The sequence below is a fragment of the Haemorhous mexicanus genome, chromosome 1, assembly GCF_027477595.1.
Source record: "Haemorhous mexicanus isolate bHaeMex1 chromosome 1, bHaeMex1.pri, whole genome shotgun sequence".
NCBI classification, from domain to species: domain Eukaryota; kingdom Metazoa; phylum Chordata; class Aves; order Passeriformes; family Fringillidae; genus Haemorhous; species Haemorhous mexicanus.
Genome location: NC_082341.1, coordinates 36,215,904 through 36,241,901, shown reverse-complemented (window position 1 = coordinate 36,241,901; position 25,998 = coordinate 36,215,904). Strand labels below are relative to the sequence as shown.

Sequence of the window (25,998 nt, the reverse complement as noted above, 5' to 3'; positions counted from 1 at the left end):
GGATAAAGAATTTTTAATAGCCATTAAAAGGAAAATCAAGGAATATATAAATTTTAATTTGGTCTCTGCATCATATCATAGTGCACTGAAGGCTTTCAAAGTAATTTTTAGAAGGTGGATTTTAGGTGTATGTCATGAAATTAGGAAATGCCAAAGGCAAGAATAATTTGCGCTATTAGCAAAGATAACAATAAAAAATTAGAACATCAAAAATCCAATAGCAAAAAGCTTATGTAGAATTGCTACAGATTAAGGCACTATTGAATAATATTGCTGTTAAAGAAGCCAATTATTTTTATAGACCAAATAAATTTTTCTATGATAATTCATATAAAACTGGTAAATGGTTAACTGCCTTAATAAAAGGGGAAGAGAAATCTCAACATAACAGCAATTTATACAAAACAAGGGGTGATAATGAACAAGAAGAATTAGATATGTGATATCTCTAGGGCACATTATGAGACTACATAAATCTGAAACTTCTGAGATGATATCCAAAATTAGGGACTGAAAATGAAGAAATTGAATGTTATCCATCCTTTCTTTAGCACAGGAAAAAAGATATTGGCTATGGTCCAAAACACAATGGGAAGTTAGACCTCAGTGACACTAGGCAAATATGGTTGCCCATCAGATTTTTTTAATGCTATAGTTGAAGTACTTGGGCTCTTCAAACCACATATCTTCTAATTTCCCTTTGAATGAAGCTAAATAGCCCCTATCACATTACTGAAATAATTTCTATTTTGAAACAGAAAACAAGGTCTTTGGGATTGTTCAGTTGTGAGCCTTTTTTTCCTCATTTGTGACAATATCAATAAAAAAAGACTCCTATCACAGACCAATTATAGGGTATTTAACATTAGCAATATTTCTGCCCAAAATATTTTCTGCTCCCCTAACTGCAGTAGCTGCAGTAGCTACTGAAAGACTGTATGATCAACAAAATTGGGAGAGTTGTATAGATTTGTTTGAAACAGTGTCTTGAAAAGGCAGTTCTTGAGACCAAAACCTCACTTTGAATTGAGGCTTCAAACTCAACCTTTTTTTCAAATAAACATTTATCAGATGGGATAGTCTCCTCAGAGCTCTCACAAAGAATTTGTCCTTATTTATGAGTAAAACCCCCTCTGCTGAATTTAGTAGTTGATCCTACAGTGACCTCAGTAAGTGAAGATTCACTTTTATTCATGTCTTCTTTGCCTGATACTACAGGCAAAGATGGGTTGATCCTAACTTCATTTGGTTATTTTTGTATTGTTCTGACTCAATCTGTTTAGTTAGAAAGAACAGACTTGATGAATAAGTTGTTTGTTCACTTAGCATTTGCTGATCAGAAACAGTGACATTGCAGGAATACCCACGTTCGGGTGCTTCCTTTTAACTCACCTACCTCTCACTCATGGTACTTTAAAAATTTTTGCTCCATCTCGTATAAAGATTTATGATGAGAACATTTGGTCTCTGCATGACCCTTGAACTCATACACAACTCACTCCAACCGACCCATGATCTTCTGCTTAGGATGAAATTGATAGGCGAGGAGAATCAAGCACATTGAAGTTAAAACTTTTGAGGTCTTTCATTCTCTTTTTATTTTCCTTGAAAGAACGTTGCACCTGGGGAAGTCAAAAGCAATAGTGTTCAATATTAGGACAGGAACACACATTGGAGATGGGTTGTAACTAAAAGATGTGTGTTTTCACTTGTCTAGCTAAAAAAAAAATCCTTTGTGTGGTCTTTGAACTATCTGGCATTGACTGCTAATGTGTACAGATTGATACTTGTACTTTTTGCAAGAGAAACTGACTGTCCTTTTTAAGTTTGTTTGTTGTTTTGTTTTATTTTAGGGTTTTTTTCTGTTTTGTTTTTGGTTTGGTTTGGGTTTTTTTGTGTAGACTTGGTAAAGACAGGGAAAGGGATTACAGGAGGTCACAGAAGACATTACCAGATCTTTAATCAGGTCTCAGTCCCTCCTGAAGGAAGCCTGCCCTTCGATGGCAGAACCGTTTGGGAGTTTGGTTTCCAACTCTTGCTGCAGGGATCGTTGCATCTCATTGGACAGTTGGCACAACAGTAGATACCCTCAAGATTTATGATAATTTAGCACCATGGGGACTCTACTAACTGCTCATAAGACTGCAGTTGGAATTATTGGATTTCAGTAACAGTTACAGACTTGGCCTTTAATTTAATTTCCAGTGTGCTGTTTTATTTCTGCCTCATCCAGCATGGTGTCGGCAATGCAGGATCAGGCCCTTCAAATTTGCTTACTGACTGCTAATAAAACTCAATGCAGAAATCATGGGTTTGAAGTCTGTGTTTAACTAAGGGCACAAGACGATTTTTCTTAGTGAGAGACATTTTAAAAATGTTTAATGGCTTGACTTCTTGTGATCTCAAGAAAATTTTCATTTTAAATGGTTTCAGTGAACAAGTGCATTCAGAAAGGAATAGCAGAGAAAAAAACAGACTTGTCTTTATGCTTTTATAAAAAAAATCAAACATACTAGAATTTGTTTTTAAGAAAGTCACGTATGTATGTGCTCAGGGAATATGTTTCATATACCAGGGCATCTTTTTGTAGAACAAATTTATGATCCATAAAATTTGGAAGGTTTCGTGATGATGGGAGAGCGACTGACAATGTTACACGAATGAAGAGATTAGCTACCTGAAGGCTGAGAAAAGAATGTGCTTTTTTCACAAGGGCTGTGCACACCAACATTTTTTTATGAAAGAATTCTGTCTTACTGAAGTATGAGGAATCTACAACAACCTGGTATTTTGGGCTGAGAGAAGGGAAGGAAAAGAATTAAAAGAAGGAGAAAGCACACAATTTGAAAGAGAAGTTGTCCTACATTTGCTTAGCCAATTCCTGATTTAGAGGACAAAATGGTAGTGGAAAGTCATTTTTCTTTCCCCAAGTCCCCATGAGACTAAATATAAAATTGGAGGACTGGTTTTAGGTTTGTTCTCATCAGTATTGATCAAAATCATAGTTTAAATAACTTTTGAGAAAAAATATACCATTGCTAAATTTCAGCATTCTCCTTGCTCAGAGATGGTTCTAGAGATCAAGTGTTCTCATGACTGAAATTGCAGAGAACCCCCAGAAAATTCATTTCCTAAAATATCCAGGAGGTGTCTTTCCTTTTCTGTTCTTCACTGCAGATCCTTACAAGTCCTCAGACATTCACCCTTGTATATGGTGAAAAAAAAAAAAAAAACAAAAAATTAATTGTGTTTAGAATTCTAGATCTTGAAGAGGTTTTTATATATCAGATTTGGGAAAGATACTAGCATTTTAATTCATTACTTCCAAATTGTTACCATTAAGAGCCAAGGCAAAAAGGAGTACAATCAGTTTCTGTTCTCCAGTCTATTCCTTGTTTGTGTCCTGCCCCCCACATGTGTAGACAAGTGCTGTTAAGATTTTCTGTGTAGTTTCACTCCTGCAGAAACTACGTAAGATCAACAGGAAATAAAAAAAGCTGTTGAAAAAGCATAGAAGTATAGAGAGGAATTACAGGAATTGTCTTCAGTTGCCTTCACACTGAGAAGTGAATTTTTTTAACTGTCTTCCTTGGCTGACTTAAACACTACAAATGTTTATTCCACTCAGAGAGGAATAGGGCCAGTTGCTTCAGTTCACTCTGAGGGAAAAAAGGAATTACAGAGAGGACAGAAATAAGACAATCTTCCCCTGGCAGCATTGCATAAAGTGTTCTAGAGGAAACAGTTGCTTCATCCCTTCCCAATCTCTCACTGGTTATTACACTGAAATGCACCCCAGACAATCACTATCATAATGAGGTTAACGGATATGATAAATTCAGCAGAAGCGTTCTTTGTTTTTGATTGATTTTGTGGCTGTGAAGTCCTAAATTCATCCTTCCCACACTTTACTCTATGATTGAGAAATATTTTTTAGGGCTAATCTGAATATTCATTGACACATGTAAAGCTTTAGTGAAATCTTTGAATAAAAATAGCAGCAATAAAAAGTAATATTCTTTTGAAAACACCTCAGAGAGGGAGTTCCTTCTTTTTCTAGGACACCCCTCTGGTGAAGAAGCATGCTGCTACATCAGATCACCAGAGAAGAAGAGAATGTGCTCAAGCACAGAGGATCCTGTGTACATTTTGCAGAGCTAGAGGGCAATTACTCTATTGTTATTTGGCCCACACAAACACTGTATCAGGAAAACCCCAAAATTTAAACCACATTTTCAGTGCTATAAGACAGAAAAAAGATTGTACCATAAACAATTGGTACTATTCAGTGTACGGTATTTAACTCATTTCATATTGTCAGTGTCCCTTTTAAGAGCCATAAAAATCTTAACAGTTGTGCTGCTGTAGGGCTTACACTTAATTGTTGCAAAAAACAAGTGGGAGTCAGTGTAATGAAAGATGTGCTCCTGCCCTAAAACTCCTTCAGGCACTAAATTGGAGTTCTCCAAAATAGGGCAAGGATTACAGCTACCTTTTCTACTTACCAGGGGAGCAATCATTTCGGCGTGCATAAAAGTCAACGTGCATTTTTTCACCTGTCCATGGGGATATTATTTTATTAAATAAATTCTGGAAATATAAAGATCAAAGTGAAAATGAACACTCTCACTTTTTTTTCTCTGTAACTTTCCTTCTAACTTCTAGCTATACTGTACCTGCACACAAGCAACAGTTTCACAGCCCATTATTCTGATCAATGCAAGCTGAGGGAATCTTCTGCATCAAGAACTGAACAGCTGGGAACATGCTTAATTATGTTCTAGGCTAGTGAAATGACAGTATAAAATAATTATTGGCACAGCACATTAGTGTTTAAGAACAACAGCTTTAAAGTTTGGGGTTAATTTTAGAAAAAAAATTCTAAAGTTGTATGTGGGAAGGGACTGAGGAAAAAAGCTAGCTGCAGAGAAAGAAAAAAAATACTGAAGCACTTGGTCAGCAGAACAAGAATAAAAAAGCTGACTGAGGTAAAGTTACTCAAACTTTCAATTTGCTACCCAGGTTTTGGAGGTAGTACTGACTCTCACCCACCCATCCAGCCTCCAGTGTAGCTTCCTTTCTCCCCCATGTTCCTGCTTTGCTTCTTTCTCCAATTCACTAGGTTCAGCCCCTGTCCTTTACTAAGTGTCAGCAGCTAGAGAGGAGACCTGTCCCATTGCAGAAGTCGGCTGTGATCAGAGAGGGCCGTGAAGCTCTGCAGGGAGTGGGGGCAGCAGGAGATGTCTACCAGAACCACATGGTCCCTGTCACAATCAAACTGCTTTGCAGTACTTTAAAATAGATGGGCATAAGAGACAACTCTTAAAAATTGCCCTTTGAGTGAGCATCACTGGTTACCAAGCACTGAGCACATATTTTTATAAGGGATAAAGGTTCTTTTAATCATAGGCAATTTTTTTTTTGTTTTATGGAAGTGTGGCTGTGACAGCCTCATGCATGTGTATCTTAACCAGGGCTGGAGACCAGTCAGGTTTCAGGCTCTTTCATCAGGGTAAAATAAAATAGATTAGCCACATAGCAAATTTCAAGTTTTAAATATCAAAATTGAATTGCACAACTTGAATACAAAAAGACTAACCTTTTTCAACAATATTTTTATTTAAAGAATTGTCACTTTCAGCAGAGGAACAGATTTTGCTTAAATTAAAAAAAAAAAAAAAAACCAAACAAAATTTTTCCCAAACTTATCATTTCTAAGTAAAGATAGAACCATCTGCCCACTTACACCAGCTGGGTGTCTGGCCATGAATGTCTGATATTTCATGCCAAATTGAGTAGTTATCAATGGTTTATTATTTATTTATTTATTTGCCTACTTACTAAAAAAAAATTCTCACCATACTCAGTTAATTTGCATAGCTGCAATTCCATGTTTTCCCCCTCATTTAATTTTTAATGCACCTGAAGAATATGGTTGCTGTGCTGACCCCCAACTTGAAGTCTAATGAAGTCTCAACATTTCCAGCAGAACTCTTAACAAATGCTACCCTGGAAATCAAACTGTAGCTTTCAAAAGAACACAAATGTTCATTTATCAAAATAATAATATCAACTGCTATTTGAGTGCTTTATTTATATATCATATGTAAGTGGCTAATCACAAGTAATAGCTGATTATTAAATACAAATGGTTTCTTATTTACATAAATAAGGCTTGTCTTACTTCTTTTGCCAGCTTTGGGTTCCCTGCTAGCCATCACAGACTGTATTGGCAGCCACAGTACCTTCACTGGTCTTGCCAATTTAAGTGGAAATAAATCTAATCTTTATTTTTAAATTGCAATTTAATATTGCTGAAATACACAAGACTGATTTGAAAATTTGGTTTTTTATTCTGATTTTTTTCTCAGACCAGCCTTTCCTACACAGCTTGGAGTTTCATGGCTTAGTTCCATTGCCATGTTTACAGACTGATACTTGATCTCATTGCTGCTGTTCCTCAGCACACTGGTGGTACAGAGTCAACGGAATTGTAAAAATTGAAGATTTCATCCCTTGCCAATGCAGAATTTTTATTTATATAGATTGGGGTCTACTTTAATTTTGACTCATTTGGGGACTTTATTCAATACACCAAGGGTTTGCCTAAACAGGGACACTCAGGAAAGTTAATCCAAAGTAATTAAAACAGTGAATTTAAAGTGGATTAGTTAAACCACATTAAACCCCAGTGTGGACTGGGGTTTAATGTGGTTTAACTAATCCACTTTAAATTCATACCTTTAGTTAATTTGGATTAATTTTCCTGAGTGTCTCTGTTTAGACAAGCCCTAAAGCCCCAATCCTGTCAACAATTTATGCACACAAGTATTTGTATGTGATGCACTTAATTAGCCCCGATTCAGGAAAGCACTTAAGCTCTGCTGAAATCAATGGAACTTAAGTGTCAATGGATGGTTTTGCCTGAATTGGGACCAAAGGTACCACGTGCAAAAATGTTGCCCTGGTCACTCATATTCACAGGAATCATGGCTTATTTTTGGATGTTCTTAGAAAGAACTTTTTCTGATATCCATTTTATTTTCTTTTTGCCCTTCTCCATTAAATCTGTGTATAGCCTTGCTCTGCTCTATCCAGTTCCTCCATCTCTCGGTGTGCTGGCCCAACAGCCAGGTGGTACACCACGCTATGCTGATATGATTCTGTGCTGGTGCACTGTGGGCTACAAAATCAGGTTGGTTTCTTGACATGTTTCAGAGGAAGTCTCACCCGTGTCAAATTTTAATTGAGCTAGTCTGGAGTACATGATTCCTTTTATTCTTTCCAACAGTTGTTCATCAGTCTTTTTTGTTCTTGCTCACTCAGTTTTCCTTGATTCCTTTAAATTTTTTCAGAACACATTAAGTCATGCCTCTTTGTCAAACTTACATGATGCATTTCATCACATTTGACATAACTGTCAGTATGTCAAGCTATGCACTTTACTGAGAGAGCAGGAGATGTTTGGTTCTCTACTGGAAGAAGACACAGTATGTTGTAGTAGGTATTTAGGATGTGTAATTAATAATAGGAGAATTATACTAAGTCGTATCACTTGACATACATGTTCACAAAGAGCTTAAATAAGTTCCACTAAAACCAAGGATTTTAAAATTACTGAAGACCCATTTGAGTTATGGAGTAAATGTCTATGGCCAAATCTTCCTATAATAAGAGGAATAATGCAGTTACTCTTTCACACAAGAAGGCTCATGTGGAGAATGAAAAAGAACAAAACTTGTAATTAATTATTCTCCTTATGCTTGGTAAATATTTTTAAATAATGTACAAAAGCAGAATTTAAGAGTGATTAAGTGAATAGTTACAAGGGAAACATCAAGCTGACAATGGTATCAAGCAGATCCAACTGAAGAAAATGCATCAAGTTTAAAACCAATATAACTTTATTCCTATTGTCTATGTACAGAATAATTTCATTGTAGGGTCTAGAAATGACAGAAGTACTCCACAAATATTTCACAGCTTCTCTATGGGAATTCAGTTGATAGAGGAGTGCAGTTTTATTTGACTCATGGGAGAACCTGCAGTCATAAAAACTTCCTTGAGATTTTCTTAAGATTCCTGATATTTCAAAATTTCCTGGATTACAGATCAAATACGAAATCCAAACAAGATGCTGTAACAATCTGAAATACAACTAATATGTGTATATAAATACACAGAATACAACTAATATTGTGTGCATATATTTGTATATGCACACAATCATACACACATATACTTCAATAAAAATGCTTTGTATATAATTCACATAAATATATATTAAAAATCTGTGGGAATTTTTATATTGTTTGCATGAGTTAACTAAGAGCTAAAGTCAAGAAATTTTGCCCTATATTTTATTCAATTGGTAAATCTATATTATACTTTTTCAAACTATAAGAAATCATCCTAACTAGTTCATATGCATATAATGGCTTTATTCTACAGCTGATAATGAAGCTGGGCTACCCTCTTTCCTCCAAAGGACAGGAAACTAAAATGCTAGCAAGCAACATATGCATTTTTTGCTACATATACTGCTTACACATGAGATGTATGTATAAAACATAGCCTGATTACAGACCAGACTACTTAAGTGAAGAACCCCACTGAACACATAACTAAATATAAACAAAGATTCTTCATAATTGCAACATACAGCCAAGTAAAATTTTTGAAATATTCATAACCTCAAGAATATTTCAGTCAACACCCAATACAAGAAACATTATTTTCTTCACCTATACAAAGTTTACACACCTCTACTTGTGACTCTGCCGTAGGATGTATTGTGAACATAAACTAAGTAGATTGACCTTAACCCTCCATAATCTTGAAAATATAGAAATTAGTAATATCTGGAATTTGTCTTTACTGGTGCATAAGTAGAAGGGATTAATTTCTTCACAATGTTTTAATTTAGGGGTGGAACCTCCATTCTTGCTTAAAATGGCATTCTAAATGTTATGATTAGCCTAACAATTGATTGCCAAAGAAACAAGAATAACTACTTTTGGCAGATTCTGCTGTTGTTTTTCCTGCTGGCTTTTGTTCCAGCTTTTATTTTCCATGGGAAAATTTTCATATTGAGAATACTGAGAGGGCCCAAATCTTTTAAGACATCCCCTAAGCGCACACACAATTAGATATCCAATGCTCATATAATTATTCCAGCAGTTATTTAGACAACTCGCAATTGCCTGACTTGAGAACTCAGTGGGAATATGTGCCAAAGGCAGGTGCACACTTCCCTTTTTCAAACAGCAGCACAAATCTGCAGGCTTACAAAGAAAAGGTCTTGATACTTTCAATATGAATTCTACCTAATGAGCCCTGTCTATACACCCCTACCTTCAACACATAATGTGCCATATAATTCTTCACATCGAACATTTCATCTCCCAAACACACACTATTTTTGCACATGTTCTTACCTAAAATGCACTGTACTGCAAAACAGAAAATAGGAACTTACATGTATTTATAGTGGACAGGTCACTGTGATATATACAGGCTGACTGTAGATGGCTGTATTATTTCTAAACCAAGTGCTATGCCCTGTGTCAAACAAAATTGTATTTTCATCACTGAGCCGTTCAAGTTATTCAAAATATGGTATTACTAGAAAAAAATTACATCCTTGACTCCTTGGCTTTTTTAATATAAAGATCTGCTTTAACATAAAATAAATGTAAGGAGAGACAAATAGAAAAATCGTTATTGCAAACAGAAAATGAAAGTATGTGTTTGAAATTAATGAATATACGGATATGCAAGGAAATTCTCATGTCTTCATTTGTTTTTTGTCCTGAGCTTTTTAATTTTAAATCTACCAACAATTTAACTTTAAATGGCTCTTTCTACTTTAAACAATCTGATGTAGCAAAAAATGTAAATGTATGGCTGTAAAACACTATCATCAGCAGGCCGGAACCTACTTTGGTCTCTCTTTTCTTAATCAAACATCTGGGAATCAAAAACATCTGTAGACTGACATGGAGTTAAGATTTCCTCTCTAAGTGTCTTTGGCAAAACCACATAGATAGGCTGATTATCTTGCCCTGAAATCACCCAAAAAGCAAAAAAAAGTTCCTTCCTGGGAATCAAGGGAATTGTAAGAAGTATCTTTAGAGATTAGATACCATACATTCATCATGCAATTGTTATTAAACTAAAAAAGTTTTATGCCCATTTCATTTCTAGGTGTATCTTGGATTGATCATCTTTCTTCCTATGTTACCTTGAAGTATGTTCTAACAGTCAAGCATGCCAGTTTTAGGCTTATTTTTCCAAGACTCAGGTTCAAATAATATTTCTGCTTCAGCTACATCTACAATGTATATGTCTCTAGAGTCCCCTTTTTGTGGTGGTGATTCCAAAGAAAAGCCTGGATACCCAGCACATCCTCACACAATGAGAAACTGCAACAGTCACAAGGAGCAACCTAAGTTACAAGGTGCTTCACGCCACCTTCATACACTTGCATAAACGCATCCCTTCCAGCCTGTTTTTGCAAGCGAAATGAACTCTTCAATAACTGGGGCTCCTCTGTTCACCTCCCCTCATGACTTTTAATGAAGGGTTGATGCCAAGCAAGCAGCACGTTTACCGATTTTCCAAGCCTTAAGTAAGAGACCTTTGTGACTGATCTCAATGGCGTGTCAGCGATCCAAGCGTGCCTTGGGAACCGAGGCGATTGTCCCAGCGAGCCGCTGCCGGCTCGCAGGGCCGTGCTCAGCGACCCCGCTGCTGGGGCCGAGAAGCGCCCCGGCGGCCAGCACCCACCTCCGGCCGCCCCGAGCTCCAGCCGAGCACTTGACTCCTTCCACCAGGACGCTTCCCAAGCGGTCTGAACCCGGCCAGCCGCTCCCAAGGAGCGATGTTACAGACCCATTTTCAATTACCTTCATTTAAAGCCCCTTGCGCCCACCCCTCACCACGCACTGCGTGACTGGTAACTGCACTCTACGCATGCTTTATGTAAATACAAACAGATCGGGCTTCCTCAAGAGGCCGAAAGGCCCCGAAGAGCCGCAAACCCTCGCGTTTCCGACCAACCCCGCCGCCCTTCTGTTGCTGCCCAGAGCGGTGGCGAGAAGCGGGCGCCGGCCGAGCCGCGAGGGCAGCCCAAGCTCGCCCTTCCCCTTCCAGCAGCGCCCCGCAGCCCCCGCGGGCACAGGCAGCTGGGAGCCGGCACCGGGAGCTCGGAGCAGGATCAAGGAGCAGGCGCCGGGCGGCCGCGGGCTCCGGCGCCTGCGCGGCGGGAGCGGGGCGGTGCCACCGCGAGTCCCCGCGGGCGGGCAGGGAGCCCTTCCCCTTTCCTTCCCTTCCCCGGGTATCCCCCACCGCCTCCCCCTGCCCCGCGTCCCTCGCAGGGCGTCGGGCCGGCACGGGGGTCTGTGCGCCGCGCCGAGCCGCAGGGAGGGAGGGCGGGAGGGGAGGAAGGAGGGAGGCGGGGAGGGAAAGAGAGAGAGAGAGAGGCTGAGCCAGATCTTCATGCCACTGCAGGCAGCAGCAGCAGCAGGTAAAACCAGCCCCAGAGCATCTGCTCCCTTTCACCCGCTTGCCCCCCTCCCCGCCGGCCGCCCCGCAGCCGCAGTGCGCCGCCCCGAGCCCCGCACCCCGCCGAGCCCCTTTCCCGGCCGTCAGTGGCGGCAGCGGGGCCGGGGGGGCGCCGAGGCCTGCGCGCCCCGCGCCGCCGCCGCTCCTCGGCCTCTCCCGCCCTCCTCCCGCGGGGTCCCGCCGGGAGCGGCGGCGGCCCGGGGCGTGCCGAGGGCAGGTGATCCCCGGCAGGGAGCTGTGCAACCTCGCTGCCGGGAGGTGAGAGCAGAGAGGGCGGAGGAGGCAGATTTGTCACAAGGTATCCCCCTCTGGTTTGGTTTGTTGGCTTTTTTTTTTAATTGTTGTTGGTAATTCCGATGGCTGAAGAGGGAAGTCGAAGGTCTTCATGGTTATTTTAATTTTGTTTCCCTCCAGGCCTTCAAAAAAGAATTTTTAGAAGCAGCTTGCGTTCCCTTCAGTTTTCCTGCCCCAGACCTATCTTCCTCCCTGCTCTCACCTACCTGCCTCAGTCTGTGCTACCTGTCCATTGCCATCAGTGGTAGATGTTTAACCATCACACGTGTTTTTCTTTGGGATACAACAGTTCAAGTGGTGTACAAGTTTGCATTTCTGTGTATGGGCTGCAATTAACACATTTTAGCTGTTTGAGAGTTTCATGCAGTGAGACTGCTGTACTGTACCCATCAGTACTTCAGTGTAGCTACATGCCCTGTGGTTTTAAACATCCTGGAGACTTTATGGTTTGCTTTTAAGAAACATTTGTTCCATCGTGCTGGCATAGCATCGCTTTGGTGGCATACTCATGAAAGAGGTATACATGTGAAAGAATCTTATACAAAATGTACTGGGATGGCACTTGGGAAGAAAGAATACACTTCTAGCTCTGCAACTCAGCTCCACAGTATCCATTCCCTGCTTGACTTTCAGTAATCCTGGTTACCTTCCCTTACAAAGCTCTGAAACTTGGTTAAAAAGCACCACATAAGTATCTTCACAGACTAAAGAAACTTCATTGAAGTTGTTACATGTCAGTTTTGTTACTTGTCACACATTAGTTCAGCTATTTACTGATAATACTTTGTGGAAACTAAAGATTCCAAAATACATTCCAATTATATGTGGGCTGATTGTGTTATTTTTAAGAATTTGAGGTTCATGAAATATTCAGTTGAATTAGTCCTAGATCCTGTCTCTCTCTAAATCATCATCCACGGTTACAGTTCCAACTCAGAGGTTGAAATACTCTAAGATCTAAAACCGGGCAATAAGAAAATTACATTGTTTGTGGGTGATAATGGTATTCCATTTTTGAAACCAGTCTTTTTTTTTTCGTTTGGTTAGTGTAGTAGCTGTAATGGTGAGTTAACACAATTGTGATTACCAGTTGTCAGACTTTTTTTTTTTCTTTACTGACACACGTGGCCCACGTTTGACCTAAATGCTGTACCCGTAAGTGTCATATGGATGTATGTAAGTAGTAGCGATTGCTGAAGTTGTTAAAATTAATACTGTGTTGAAATCAAAGTTCAGACGGTCAGGTAAACAAACAGAGCCTATTCCAAATAAACTGGTGAATTTCAAAACTTTTTTTGTACATTTTCTTACTTGAAATTGACAACTTTGCTATTGAGCCAGCAACTGGAGCTGTATGGGCTGTGAATCTACATGGTGAATTTCGGTGCCTAGCAGAGTATGAGAACATGAGCAATTGCTGGATGTGTTAAGTGCATACTGGAAAGATGGTGCATTTTTCCCCCCTCAGATTTTATGATGGCTTCATAATTTAGATACTACAGATTTGGTAAATTCCTGTGAAAACTGAACATTAGAAAAGATACTAATGGCATCCTTTTGTCAGTGAGATGAAAACAAGAGGCTGTTTTTCAGCTTTTTGGATGGAAAGGCGACTAAGTAAGGCTTCTACTGGTAGCTTTGGTCAGTGATTAATTAAACTGATGAGATTCTTGCATGTTTTACTTCATTTTGCCTTCTCATAAATCTAAGAAAAGCCAGAAACTTGATGTTTACAAACAGTTTTTCTTTTTAAACTGCAATATTAGCAAAGCTTACTTGCTGCACAAAATTGGTTCAGAGGTTTTCTGAAAGTACTTTGCCGCCTGTGAGAAGGTCAGTTACCTTTGAGAAATATAAGTGAAAACATTCCTCTCACATTTTTCCTTCTTTATATAACCATGTTGGCTTTACTTGAACATTGTGCCTTTCTCTTTTATTTGCACTTGAATTTTTTAGACTTTGTTACCTCATACTGATGTGCAAGAAAAATGTGATTTGGTGGAAATGTGTTATACATTCTCTGCCTCCCTATGATTTATGCTAATGTAGAGATCATCTTTGCTGTCTCCAGGTTGTTGTTGCTATTACAACTTCATTTTTCACTGGGGAAGGGCTGTGCAAAGAGCTGGTTTACACTTTGCCCTGAAAGGAATTCTGTTGATGAAGTCTTAGAAAGTTTACTTCATGCTCCGTCCTTAGGAGTTTTATCTTAAACTGTTAGGTATGCTGCTGTAATTGACAACAGCTGTTGCTGAGAATTGTGGAGGATAGACAGTTTCTAAGATAATCAGTTCCTAGTCCATTGGAGGCTTTCTTGATTAGCACGTGTAAGAGCATTTTGGATCAGGAGCCAGTGATGTCTGCTGAGTGCAAATGTGGTATGTTATCTAAGCTGTTTGACTTAGGCTCTACACTGCCCTGAAGCAAATAAGCTGTAGGTTTTGTGTGCTTTTTCTTCTGGCCCAGGAAAGGGCCCAGAGCAGTTAAGTCTGTAGTCTATAAAAACACACATCCACATCGTTGGATGATCTGTGCTTTCAGAGGAGGAGGAGGAGGACTGTTAAATATGATAGAAGGAGTTGCTTGACTGTGTTTGGTTGTTACATTGGTGAGACTTGAACTCTGGTTTTGACCTCCAAAAGGTATAGCGGGTACCATTTCCAGCTTTTAGGAAGGTTGTTACTGTGGTGTTTGTTTTATTTAAGAATGTTTTTACCACTTAACCAAGTGACATTATTATTCTGACGTTGCAACTTCAGTGATCAACTGCTTTCACAGAAAGGACTTGAAAATAATGTAGTTTGAGGTCCCCCGTTATACTCTAGTAATTCCTTCTCTTTTTAATGACAATGAGTAGAAGAAAACATGGTTTCTCTGAATCTTATCTGAATCCATGTGTGACAGTCCTTGAGGAGAAACAGTTGACCATATTTGTAACTGTGAGAGCAAGAGCTGAGCTGGAGCAGTTAGTCAAACTACATCTGGACTTTGGAGATGAGCATTGAACATTTAGCATTTATCTAGCATAAAAGTTGATGAGTTACCAAACAGAATAGAAATGGGTATTCTGCCTCTGTTAGTGGTTAGATGTAGATTTCCCAAAAGCACTGACTCGTAACATGACCTGAAGTCTCTTTGGAATAGTTTGAGAATACTGGGGAGAATCAGGTGTTACTGATGCTGAATTGGATGCAACAGAAATGAGACAGTACCATGGTGTTCTATTTAAAAACTCCCAACATTATCCTTCTGTACTATTTAATTTGGAGGGTTTTTATTCTGTTAATGGGCTGGCAAATTGTTATTCTAGGTTTATTAAAAACTGTTACTACCATGCTACTAATTAATCTAGTTGTGTATGTGAGAAGTTCATGTGCTTTCTGGAGTTGACTTGCATTAAGTACTGCATCTATCTTAACACATGAGCATTTCACCTTAAATGTATTATAGCATCAGTTGTTGTCTCAATGGGTTTGATTTCTGAACTTCTGGTGGGCTAAGGTTTTTTTTGTTTTGCTTTTTTTTTAAAGTGTATCAAGATACTGAGAATCTATCATTTACTTTTCTGGATGACTTGTTTCAATGATTCATCTTTGCCACTATTTAAAAATAAGGCATGCAATTATTGTTTGAATACATTTGAATGCATCTGTCTTTCCTTAGTTCTTGTTATCTCATCTGAATTCTCTATCATATCAGACTGCCTTAAACTTGATTCGTCCCTTTGACACTGTGTTTTCACTCCTCTGCATGGTGGCAGTCCCTAGCATTTAAAGACACATACAGAGTTTAAAATATATAGTTTTAAAAGAGCATCAGCAGATCAAAGATTTGCTGGGCTGACTACTCTAGGACTCTTGAGATAAGTTTAACAAGTATGCTGATTTAAAATGTTTTTCTCACAGTGTTTTTTAACATCTGATCTGGAACATCTGCTTAACAAATGAGTTGGAAGGAAAATCAATATAATGTGATACAATTACACCATTTTGAATCATTCCAACTATAGAATGAAAGTATTTATTGACTATTTTTGATCTGTCCTAACAGTTCTTAACATTTGTGCCACCTCTGTCTAGTTATGGGCCTCTGTTATTGTTGAGGTGGTATTTGTTACCAACACCCTTTGTGGTGTCATGGGTGGATGTTTTGTGTCTCTCACTTTCTACACTCTGCAACAGTAGTTCATACCGATGGTGATCCTGGCTCCCCTGTTCTAAGTTGTCGATACTGCTAATTTTTTTAATTTGATTTTTAATATTTTTTTTTAAATTTACTTGTTGAGGTCTTGAGAAACTATGCTGAGCTGTAGCTAAAACTGTACAAGATTCGTCCTTTTGCTAGCTGTAGAATTGCCTGACCAAGAATAAAAGCCATTAGAGATGTTTCTGTTTTCATGTTTTTCTAAGATTTTTCTTCCCTATTAATTTTGTTCATAACGCTTTTTTGCTTCTGAATGTTTGAAAACTCAGGAATATGAGCATTGTTGTGCATTATATGTTTTATATAAAACTCAGTAATCTCTATTTGGCCATGTAGTTTGATCTTGATCAGTAATTATTAGGCTCTGTCCAGTGTCTACTCCAGTGACTTACTCATTGTAGCTATTAAAGTGGAGTATATGATAATTCATTTGGTTGTGGTGAGTGCTGTTAGAAAACTGCTGCTAATAGTTTTTAAAAACTGATGTTTTTGCTGTTGACAGCTTAAGATCCTGAGATACTAGGTTTCAGTATTAAAGACTTCAGTTTGACCTTTTTCTTTCAGCACATTAAAAATAGGGTTTACCAAAAGAAAAAAATCCAACTGTTCTCTAGTTTGAGATGATGGTCTGTAAACAGTCCTCTGTTATCACCACCTTCTGAGTGAGCTGGTGTATTTAACCCTTAGGCTCACATGCAGTCAGGATCCTTTGGTTCTGAATTATGAGGTAATGAATGTTTCAATGATGTTTCTTGAAACCTGGATTGTACCTGCTTCATAATTAATGTTGTTTTCATGTAGTCTCTGGGTTTTACACAAGTGGGCCTTTGGCCTTTTCTGTTTGGGAAGAAGTATAATTGTGTGATGTACATGGAGAATAGACTTGAATTTAGGGAATGGATGGAAATTTTTGAAAGTTTTAAAGAATATTTCTGTAACTGTAGAAGTAAATTTTTGTCATTTAGACTTCACTGTAATGTTAGTGTAGGAATTGTACTTGCTGTCAGATGATTTTTCATCCAGGCCATTGTTTTGTGAAGTTACTTCATTTAAAAGTTACTGAAGTTACTTCCCAGTTGTGGATTAACTGCCATACCATGGAGCTCCTCAAATTCTTGTCAATTTATAAGGGTTTACAATGCTGACCCTGAGTTTTGTTAGACATAATAATTTTCTTGATAGTTAATTTTATATAGGTGGATATTTTAAATATCCATGGTAATATCTAGTTATTTTACACATTTTGCAGTGCTATGTTTATAATCTACCTTCCCAGTGTCATGCTCAGATCCTTTCCTCAATTCTTAGAGTAGCTTGATGCTCAGTCATTACTTGAGCAACAGTGATAATTTCTTATCTGCTATGCTTTAGATGTGTCAACAAGCAGTTTGATTTGCCAGCATGCTGGCTATTTAGTTATATTTTGTAGCTTCATTTATTTCACCTAGTGTTGATGAAGATGATTGTATTCTGGATCCCGATATTTCCATTAACAGTGGTGGATGTGACCAGTGGTTCCTACATCCAGTATTATGTGGATAAGCACACTCTTTTCTCATCCCCTTTTTTTTCCTACCTGTCATTGTTCAGAGTAATGAAACATTTATATCTGGTGAAAGATCTGTCTATACTTTACTGATTGAAGTTTGACAAGCTGCAGTGTAGTTATATTTTCAGATCTTCCCCAACAGATTCTCTTTCAAAATTAATATTATTCTCTTTAAAAGTTACTAGTTTTTTTATCATCTCTGCCTTAAAAGTTTTTGTAAGTGTTCCCACTGACCTTTCCCATGTAAGTTGGACCTCTTTTAAAACTAGAGACTTTCAAGCCTTAGGTGGTGTGTTTCATGTTTATTTCATTATCATGCTTATATCAGCATGCTTGCTTGCAGTATAAAACTGAATAAGAAGATCCAGTGTCAAGTTGATACTTTGATTTCTTGTACCTTGTTATTAACTAAACTTTATCTGGGTTATTCATGATTAATGTTTAGTAGTTTTGTAGAGCATTTCATCTATAAATGAAAATAGCATTAGTATATTTCAGTGAGAGGAAAGTGACTTAGTCAAGGCCAAACAACAACTCAAAGGAAAATATTCAGTAAGCTCAGATTTTATCCTATCTCATCACTGCTAATACAGGAATGCATTGTAAAATATTGAATAAATCAGAAATTTTAAATGCATTGGTTAAATGGGAGAAATGAAAAGTAATTTAAACATGTTAAATAGTAAACAATGTAAAAAAAGTTTGATAAGTAGAATAAAAGAGTAAACATAATAGAGAACCTGCTATATCTACTCTGAGCAAGATATAACTCTGACCTCAGCAAGTTCAGAGGAGGACCACAAAGATGATACAGAGAGCTGGAGCACCTCTGTTGTGAAGACAGCCTCAGAGAGCTGGGGCTGTTCTGCCTGAAGAGGAGAACACACCAGGGGGGCCTTAGAGCAGCTTTCCAGGACACAAAGGAGGCCTGCAAGAAAGGTGGAGAGGGATTTTTTTACAAGGGCGTGCATTGAGTGGAGCAAGGGGTGGTGGCTCAGACTGCAATAGGGTAGCTTTAGATCAGGTGTTAGGAAGAAATTCTCTACTCTGAGGGTGGTGAGGCCCTGATGCAGGTTGCCTGGAGGACTTGTGGATGTTCCCTTCATGGACATGTTCCACATCAGGCTGGGTGGGGTCCTGAGCAGCCTGGTGTAGGGAAAGGTGTCCATGCTCTGGGCAGAGGAGGTTGGAACTAGATGATCTTTAAGATCCCTTCAGACTCAAAACAGCTCTGGGTTTCTGTGATACAAGGAAAATAGATCTAATGCTTATGGGACAAGTGGAAGTAAACATTTAGTGCGCTTGTCTTAATGTATATCTGATAAGATACTTGATGATTGTGCTGGGAATGATAATGACATTATTAATTTCTTTAGTGAGACGAGTGGCTCTCTGCTGGTACTCATGTTTGTTTTGTATGTCCTGCTTCCTGTAAAACTTACCTATGCTTTCAGAAAAGTGACTTGGGCACCTGCTGAATATACAGCATGTTACTTTTGTCGCCACCACATACTTAAAAAATGTGTGGGAGCTTTGCTTGTTTTTCAGTTGTTCATGAGACAGTAGCATAGTGTTTCTCCTCCTTTGGGCCTGACTTAATTTGAATTCACATCACTTACACTTGAGCCTATGATGCTAATAAATATACACATTTTGGGGAGGAGTTAATAAATTCAAATATGTAATTGGGCAATTCTTATACATATCTATATAGTTTGATTTGGTTTTTTCAGCCTAAGCCAGGTGCTGCTTGTGACAATACCTTTTGAAGTTCATTATACCCCATAACCTTTATGTACAATGTGTTGAGCAGTCTAGGCTAATGGGACAAAGATTTGAATTCCTTTGAGCTGTAGATTTTCACTGTAGATTCATGTTTGTATGTAAAACTTAGACTCGTTGTTTCTGCCAGATTTTGTGCTTCATGAAAATATATAGCAGATAATTTTGAAGATATTCTTTTATTTTCAAAAATAAAAAAGTATGCAGAAGTCTGGATATCTGTAAATTTAATTTTTGTGACTGGTTGAAAGAACAGTGAGTGAATGCAAGCAGAGGAAAGTTAAACAGGCAGGAAGTTGCTGACTTCCTGTAATAAGAGGAAATTCATGTCCCAGTCAGTGGAAAGGTTTCTTCCAAATATGAGTGGAATATGTACATTGTGCATAAAACACATTAAAACATTCAGTCAGAAATTGGTGCCTTGAGAAACAAAACCAAAGGAATCAAAAAACCATCATTTTAGATTGTTGAAATTGTCTGCATTACAGTTAGGATTTGTTGAATTTTTTTTCAAGTATGCGTTTGAAAGGAAGTGGCCAGAATTAAATGAGACCGTTTTATGAATGAGGGTAAATTTCACCTTTTGTTTGTGAATTTACTTCACAGTTTTCTGGAGAAACACATAATTGTGAAATGCCCTTTGAAATTTTTTGTTGGTATTTGTTTTAAGTAAGTTGGTATTTGTTTGTTGGTATTTTGTTGGTATTACTTTAAGTAAATTTGTTTCAGGAAGTTCTCTTTTCAAACTAAAAATCCTTTCCTATATAGATTTGTAAAAAAAACTGTGAGGCGGTATAAATACTGTATACTTGGTCCCTTTCTCATGAGATTACCTTCTGTAGTCAGGATCAATTTCACTTAGTAGAAGGGTAGTTTGATTTTTGGATTTGTGCTGTAGTCCCAGCTCTTACTCATTATACTTCCCATGAGTCTTGATTTGCAGATTGCTTGATTTAGGTGTGATATGATAGTTGAGGCTCCACTGCAAGTCTGGGAATTGGAAAGAGATTTTAAGGGATTGATGAAATGAGATATGTCTAAGATAGGATGTGCCTGCTGCATTTTCAGCTGATTGCCAGTTACTTGTGGTTGCTTTCATACTACACATTTTTCAGAAATGTATACGGACACAAGCAGCTTGCTGATTACTTTTGCCTCCCACCTTACACCTCTGAAGTTGATGGCTGATTTGACACACCTTCAAGATGGAGTTTCAAACTTCAGTCTGCAGAGATGGAAAAGCTGCCCAGTCTTTTGTCTTTTACAACTTTTATCTTGAGCCTTAAGTACATTCTTTGGGGTGAAGTGTGGAGAATTAAGTACCTGAGAAGAAATGAAGTATGTATTAGACAGATACAAGTTAATTCTTAATAGCTATAGATGATGATGTCAGACATCTGTTTGGTGCAGTCATGCTGTCTTTATGCACAAACTCAGAGTCATTTTATCATGAGGTTCAGTCCTTACAAAACTGAGTGGGGAGGAGCAAAGGACAGCAGCTACTGTCCCTGAACATAGAGCTCCACTTTGACATTTTGCACGGCTGGGATGGATTGAGGTACTTGTACAGAATGTCCAAGTGGCACTGTCAGCTGTTGCAAATACTGCTAAGATGCTATGTTACTTTATTGCACTGCTGTGCACTCTGAAGCCTCAGTGATTGGATAAAGTCCTAACTTGTTTTTCTTATGTTAAACATTTTTTCTTGTCTTTAGCGATTTTTTTATAAATTGTAAAAATTCTTGTATATTAGATGAAAAATATGTAGTTCTACCTATAAGTCAATATTCAAGTATTCAAAACTGACATATGCTGGGAATTAGAGCATTAGAACTGTTGCTGTTTCATTGCTGTTGGGGAGACTAGATTTTTACATTAATTTACAGTAATAGAGTATGATCAGTCATGGTTATAATTTCCACTGTGAGTAATTTTATCTGAGAAGAGGGCAAATGTGGGCTGAGTGAACATCATTTTACTACATTTAACATCTTACCAAGATTGGGATAAAAGTGTATTGTTAAACTCATATAATTTTTGTATGTTGACTGGAGTGCTTAGTCTTGTAGAGCTGTTGTTAATTATAATTTAGTCCCTAAGCATATTAGATACCTCCTAATACAGATAGTCAGTCTTTTGCCAGTGTTTTGAATTAGCTTTCAGTGATACTTGGGGTAATCTTGCATTTTCTGTTAAACTCAAAATTTTCAGACTCATCCCGTCCTCCTCCAGAAGTAATGGATCAGCCTAGGTCAGGCCAAATGAGCTTCAGAAAGAACAATGTGTGGATAGAAAGTGGAGGATGACAAGGACTTAAATAAGAGGCCTAACAGGCCTTTTTTCTTTTTTATTCTTTTTTTTTTTTTCTCTTTTTTAGCAAAGAGCATTTATCATAGATCCCTCTTTCCTTTTGCTGTTCTACTTTGCCCTAATGCTTGCACCCATGGACTTTCATAAGCATGAAAGAAGCTAGCATTCTTTTAAGATTCCACCTTCTGGAAACATTGATTAAATCCAACAACACAGAAATGTGTTGAACTGGTCATTACTCTTTTTTATTTTGTTTTTTTACAGAGTATGTCTCAACATTTTGTTTGCCTGATTTTTGTGCATGTCAAGCACATGCTTCTGTGTTTTCAAACCATGAGGAGATGCAGCTGCAACAGAAATAATTGTAGGGGTGGTGTTGTGGTTTAACCACAGTAGACAGCTCAGCACCACATAACTGCTCAGTAGAAAAGAGATGTGGACAAGGAAGAACAAATACACTCCGAGTAAAGATACAGCATTAGGCATTGAAATAGGCTGCACTGGCCCACTGTGTTTGTAGTAGTAGTGGAAGACAGGCTTCTGAAGGGGTTTTTATTCATGTTGTGTTCCATTATTGTATGATGGTATGCAAGGATAAAGATGCAAACAAGAAGAAGAATGTAAAATTGCTGATGAGAAGCTTGACCATTCAGGAGGACTGTCTTTACAGTTACTGAAAACTTTGGCAACCAGTGAGATGAGCATTTTAGAAACTGCATTGCATAGGTTGACTGGGAGGCAAATTAAATCTCATGAGTAAGTGGGGTAAATGAGAATTTTTGATGTATAGGCAGGTTGACTCTTATATGTATAGGTCTTATACAAAACAAGAGGAAGAACAATGAAGTTTCAGATGAGATCTGAATATACTGGAAAATGAAGAGGAGCTGATGTAGATCTTGTTTTGAACCTGAGTGGTAAAAATGGTGACAGAGATGTCTTTGATAGTCAGAGGCAAAAGTGGTCAAGGATTTCTCATTTGTCTCAAACATTCAATTCACTTTAGAAAGAACTATATCTGTAGCAGTACATTACATTAAGCTGACACTCCTGATGTGCTCAGTATACCATCTACACTATTTCATCTAAAAAAAACCTACTCAAGTTGCCAGCAACTCTCCAAATTGCTAATACAGTATTTCAGCTAATGTTTCTTAGTCTCCCTGACCAGACAACTCTCAAAATTACTATTCAGGTTAACTTCAGAGTAAGTGAAGGTTTGGGTAGCAGTTTCATTTTTTCAATGTGAAAGAATTTGTCTTTGAAAGTCCGGAGTTACATTTTGCAATGATTTCTTCATTGTAATGTATCCTGAACTGACAGCAATAAATTAACTGATATTTCACTTGAGACTAATTCCTGTCTACAGTTAAGAATTTTGCTTTGTGAAATGTTATGGCCATGCCAATTTTATTCTTGTTCATTTTGCTTAGTTTTGAAGGAACTGAAACCACTATCAATTCCAGAATTTTGTTTTAGTAGCTATGTCTGTTTATAGCATCCACTGGATACTATGACTTTCAGTGTAGTCCCTCTTGATATACTAACCTCTTTTCTATAACTTGAGATACATTTCTGTAGTTTCACTAACTTAACTGAATGTTTCCAAGTATTTTTACTTTCATGTGACATTGCCTTTTCCTGAGGCTGAGGCCTCAGAAACTGTCAATTCCTCTCAAAGTCCCTGCTGCCATTGTGATACAGTGACTTGAAGTCACAGGTAAAAGACAACAGTGAAGTGAAAATAAAATGCAAGTAGACTAATTGCCTGTACAGGTAAACAAATTAAAAAAAAAGAAAATCTAAGTGGTATCTGTCATCTTGCATAAGTGAGAAATGGTTTATCTTCCATGCTGGACATTTGCTTTCGTATCTTCCTTTCAGAGCTCTAGCTGTGCCATCTGTCTTCTTCAGTGTTTCTGAAGAGGAGTGTCTTAGAGCAGGAGCTCAAAGGTCAACACCCTGCTGTAACCTCTGTTGTCTGTGACAGCTGGTCACAGATCATCTGACTTCCCTGAACTGTGCTAGGCATTACTGCATCCATGGGCATGTATAAATTACAACAGTCCTTGAAAGACTGTTTATTTTATTAATATTGTGATAAAAGCAATAAACTAAACAAAAAAACCCACAAACTTGCTATGTCCTAAGCTGACCCGGTCTCTTGAGGAGAATTGCTTTATGACCTCTCAAACTGAAGAGGTCTGACATGGAGTGTAGCTGCCCCTTATTAGTGATGCAGCTACATCTTGGTGGTGGAATCACTCTAGGTCTAGAGGGAATGACAGTGGAATCGTTCTAGTTCTAGAGGGAATGTCAATGATAAAGTGAGATTGAAGCTGAATTTTTGTTTCCCTCTGCCCATTTGAAATTTGAAATGCCTTTCTGCAGAAATAGGACAAATTTTTGGTAAGCATGAGAGGCTCCTCAGTGTCTGCCCCATTGTAAATGTTGTGATCCCACCAAATGACATTTGGCAGGAAATCTAAAAGGAAATATGTGTCACCAAGTATAAGCAAATAAACCCCAGTACTGTACTAGGTTGGAATCGATACATCTGTCTTTAGTCCCAGTCTATCGATTATGCACAATGGAAGTCTTAGACTCAACATGGCTTAAAACAATCACCTTCACTTTGTTTGGTTGGATGTCCTCTGATTGCGTTCTGCCCAAAACTGAATTCTCTTTTTCCTTTGATTTTTTCGTTATACACCTGATTATCACACTTTTTAATGGTCAGTAAGGCTGGTAGAAGGCCAGTTGGTAGTGTGTTGCTGACTAGGAAAAAGGTTATTCATTCATTAATTGAAATAGTCATACATGTACTTATGCATATTTGACCACTCAGCTGTGGTGGATCTTACGTCAGTCAATCTGTCTTGCTTATGACAGTTCATGAAATGTGTTCCAAGTACCGCCTGTTCTCTTAATTCTCTTGAGAACTAAAAAAAAGAGAAGTTGTTTATTTTGTCATTTACATCTCTTTCATAAAGCCATGGTAGGTGCTGGGAGATTTTCAATATTTAGTCAGTATAAGAGGTTCTGTGCATACATATAAGCATTTTAGAATTCTATATCAGATATGTAAACCTTATCTATATGCATACTATTATACGCATATTATCTCTTTGCTTTCGATGAATCTTGATCTTATGAAGGTGTCTGGGGCATTCAGGCCAGAAAACTGCTGCCATTCCTAAACAGCATCAAAATGTACATGGGAAAAAAGGCCAAGAATTACTGTTCTGTTCACCACATGGGCTTTCTTTGCCTACACTGGTACTGCTGCCATAGGTCTTTAGGATTTCCTACAGTCCTGCTGGACTGCAGTTATTATCAGGGAAACGTTCTTCGCCCAGAGGATGGTTGAGCACTGGAACAGGCTCCCCAGGGTCACAGCACCAAGCCTGACAGCATTCAAGAAGTGTTTGGACAGCGCATGGTGTGATTCTTGATGTGTCCTGTGCAGGGCCAGGAGTTGGACTCGGTGATGCATGTGGGTCCCTTCCAAATCAATATATCGTATAGTTCTGTGATTCTAAACTAAAGTCTGTTTATTAGGCTTTGCTAACCTCAGTGACTGATTTGTGGATTAAGGCAATGTTATGGCAGCTGGTTCTGTATTACAGCTAATGAAATGGTCCATTCTTAGATTTGAACTGTGAGAGCACAACAAAGTTTTGAAATTCACAGAAGTAAATTAGATCTGCGTTTATTAAGAACTTTGTATCTTAGTTTTAATTCTACATCTTACTCACTTGATCAGGTTTACAATCAGTGAAGTGGAAATTTTTATTCAAGGAGTCTCTAGTTCAGCATGTGAAATAAAGGAGGATGAATAAATAACTAGGGCTTTGAATGGTTGCTGGCTAATAATTAAACACACAGCTATCTTGATAATCCTTGAATGATGTAAACTTCACATTGTCTTGTCATGTGACTAGTAGACAGAGATGCAGCAGATTTAATTTTTCTTTTTAAGATCATGTGAAATTTGTATTTCAGAGTAGAACTCTTTTGACCCTGAAGATAATCCTGTATAATAAAAAATACGAAATTCACATTACATTTTCTAATATATTTATGTATTTTACATTAGTAAAAGTATAGAAGATTGGTAAATACAAGATATAAAAATTACATGGGCATTATTTTTACTGTTTACAGTTGACTTGGCTTTGTGTTTAGATTTTGGATTTTAACTGATCTCATTAGGTGAGCTATTTTCTTTTTATAGTAATAGTTGTTTGCATTGTGTGTGCAAATTTAAGGTTGAAAAGTGTAAATTTAAGGTA

General features: G+C 38.0%; 1 protein-coding gene across 2 annotated transcripts in view; it reads left to right on the top strand.

Annotated features, from left to right (window-relative positions):
• Nucleotides 1-11,288: 11,288 nt before the first annotated feature.
• The window catches only part of TBC1D5 (TBC1 domain family member 5), a 317,365-nt gene continuing 302,655 nt past the window's right edge, over nucleotides 11,289-25,998 (top strand). The window contains exon 1 of one of the 2 annotated variants that reach the window (XM_059845995.1): nucleotides 11,289-11,527. The gene's annotated coding sequence lies outside the window, so the exon portion shown is untranslated. The remainder of the gene's footprint in view (nucleotides 11,528-25,998) is intronic. The other variant, XM_059845985.1, reaches the window with a different exon arrangement.